General features: G+C 40.5%; 1 pseudogene; it reads right to left on the reverse strand.

Moving 5' to 3' along the window:
• Positions 1-1,404: 1,404 nt before the first annotated feature.
• LOC129555179 (translocon-associated protein subunit beta pseudogene) lies at positions 1,405-1,967 on the reverse strand (annotated as a pseudogene).
• Between the last annotated feature and the right edge of the window lie 1,242 nt (positions 1,968-3,209).

A 3,209-nucleotide genomic window follows, 5' to 3' on the forward strand; every position in this document is an offset into this window, starting at 1 on the left:
TTTCCTGAGTAGGAGAAACCTGTGGGTGGACCAAATGGGCTAGGAAATAAACTCAGCCACTCAGTTTGGTCAAGTCTGATTTGAGATGTCTTTGAGATACTAAGTGGGCAGTTAAATTTGTAAGATAGAGCCTCTGTAGTTATTATTCTAAAGTGAAAATGAAAGTGAAGTTGCTTAGTCATGTCTCTCTTTGCGACCCCATGGACTGTAGCCTACCAGGCTCCTCGGTCCATGTGATTTTCCAGGCAAGAATACTGGAGTGGGTGGCCATTTCCTTCTCCAGGGGATCTTTCCGACCCAGGGATCAAACCCAGGTCTCCCGCGTTGTAGGCAGATGCTTTATTGTCTGAGCTACCAGGAATTGCTCCTCAATTTCTTTTTGATTTATGACTATTATTTATCCTAAAGTGCTACTTTTCTATAAAATAAATCATTTCTCTTTTATTAACATAAATTTATACACAGAATTATCTTCTTTTTATCTTTCATATACATTGTTAGATGTTCATATATTTCTGTAGGTTTTTTCCTTTTTTCTTGATGAAGCTATTCACAATTAACTGTTCTTATCTGTCTTCTTAAGTAGGTGTAGATATTTCTAATTTTTATCATTTCTATTTACAAATTCCTTAATTTTCTCTCTATATTTACTGATGTCTTTGATCTGTTTCATGTTCTCTTATTCTTCTACCAACTATTTATATTGAATGCTTATATATTTTAATTATTTTTGCTTACCAGTAAAATTTCTAAGGATGTGATTGGTGTGTTTGGTGAGAATACACGCAATTTATGCACATGGTTCACATTTTTGTATTTTATAGTTTCTTTTTAAGATTTTCTTATCTGATTTATCCTTTGACCAAGCACTTAATTAAAATATTGTATTTTTTTTTAAATTTTGCAGCAAACATTTGTTTTTATTAGAAAATCCCATTTGGTAAGAACTTCCCTAAGCCACCACAGAGACTGGGTAGTCTCCAGGAGCCCCACAGTTTTCACCTTATCTTCTGCCTTCTTTTGATAGGGGATGGTGGACAATGAGTGTGGTGTCAGGCAGTCTAAGAGGTGCCCCATCCTGGACCCCTGAGAGAGTTCACATCAATAGCAACATGCCCAGTGCACCTTGGCGGGAGCAGAGGGGTTGGGTGCGTGGTGGTGGTCACCACAGGGCCCCTAGGCTCAGGCTGTTGCCTTAGGCAATCCTCTTTGTATAGCTTCAAGGTGGAACCAAAGAGGCTTTCATAGCCTCCCAGGCCTAGTCCTTTGCTTTGGTTAAGAGCAGGGCAAGATCCAGGAGAACATAGCCAAGGGCTAAGGGAGACGAGATTGCAATTGAGATACTCTTTGGAGTCTGGAAAGCACCTGGACATCTTGGCAAAGAATGGCTGTGGAAGACCCCATTCACTTTTTCTTGACTTTAGGGGTGTCATATTTCCTCTTGCTGGAGTTACACAACTGCAGGGGTATGCCAGTGGGAGGCAGAGTCATGACCCCAAAGGTCATCCAGTCCAGGAAATGGAGGGAGAATCCCCTATCAAACTCCCACTGAGCCAGGGATCTTTCCTGTCCAGTTGCACTGGTAAAACCCATCACAACGGACCCATCCTCCTGAGCCAAGTAAGTAATAGTTGCTAAGGCGAAGTGAAATAACCACCCTTGAGAGGGTGCAGGACCACCATGTGGGAGATGCTGCTAGCAGGTGCAACCTGATCCCATTTGACACTGAGCATCCCAGACACAATATCAAAGAAATCTTCAAGAAGGAAAAAATCATCAGATAATTCCACATCTAATACATACAGCACTTGAGCAAACATTGTAGACATTGTACTGTAAGGTCAGGTCTCACCCTTCCATGGCACATTGGTGTTCAGCAGTGATTTAGAGGCCAAAAGCTTCGCTCCTTCCCCTGCCTGAGTAACAGTAAATAGATCCAAAACCACGAACACCAGCAGCCTCATCATGTGCACCCCCAAAGCCTTTTGGGGTTCACCAAAAGCAGAAGCATATTCTGTGCTTTACAAATGTCTAAATTGTATGATTTATATGTTATGGTTGGTTATTAATTTCCGTTTCTTCCAGGCTATAAAAACTCTGCATTTTGCAATGCTGAATTTTATACTTTTTGGGTGTATTCTTGAGAAGAAGACACGTTAACTGATATGAAACTAGACACAATGCAATCCATTATATTGACCTCGTTACTTTTACTTTGAAATTAAAGGGAGCTTCCTTTTCTGCTGCAAATGATCATCTTTCTAAATCTGCCCTGTGTAACCCTTCTATTGTTGATGATGTCAGAGACCATATCACTCTGAGTCCTTTCACAGCTTTGGGACATTTCTTCCTCATTGTATTGCCTCAGAAGCATAACCTAGAAAATATTTTCCTGACAACATCAGCACTTAGCAATACTATAAATCTAACACTTAAATCTAACTCTAAAATTATTCTTGAATTGTCTTCTTCCCTGGAAGGTTTGCTCCCTGCCTCTCTACTGCGCTTGGAATCTCTGCTGGAACTTCAGTTAGATAATGCTCCTGTGTTCAGAAGTTAAAAGTTTCTGTCTTCCAACTCTGATCCCCTAGACCTAGGTCTTTTGCTCATGCTGGTAGCATAATGAGGATACACATGAGATAAGCAAACTATTATGTTGTGGAGACAGCACTACTCAGATTTTGGTCAGCTACATTCCTGGGTTTGGTCATTTCAACTGGAATAGAGAAATAGGGATTTTGTTAATCTCTGTGGAAGTCACCATTTAGCCTTGAAGCTTTACACATTTTAGGAATGAGATACAGGAACTGAAAGGAGATAATTCCAGGATATCATAGAAGAGGACAAAATGTGGGGAGAAATAAATGGGGAATAACAAGGTGTTTGTCTGTAACAAAAATCAGATTAAACTGGAAATAATAAGGCCTCATGGATTTCCCTGGTGGCTCAGATGATAAAGAATCCACTGCAATGCAAGAGATGCAGGAGACATGGGTTTGATCCCTGGGTCAGGAAGATCAACTGAAAAAGGAAATGGCAACCCATCCAGTAGTCCTGCCTGGAGTATTCCATGCACAGAGGAGCCTGATGTGCTACAGTCCATAGGGTTCCAAAGAGCTGGACACAACTGAGTGACTAACACATTCACTTTCATGGATTGAAGGTATTTTAATGTTCTATGTCATTCACTATTATTTCTTTTTTTCTAC

The sequence above is a fragment of the Moschus berezovskii genome, chromosome 12 (assembly GCF_049115385.1).
Source record: "Moschus berezovskii isolate FMDL1 chromosome 12, NW_MosBer_1.0, whole genome shotgun sequence".
In the NCBI taxonomy this organism is placed as follows: domain Eukaryota; kingdom Metazoa; phylum Chordata; class Mammalia; order Artiodactyla; family Moschidae; genus Moschus; species Moschus berezovskii.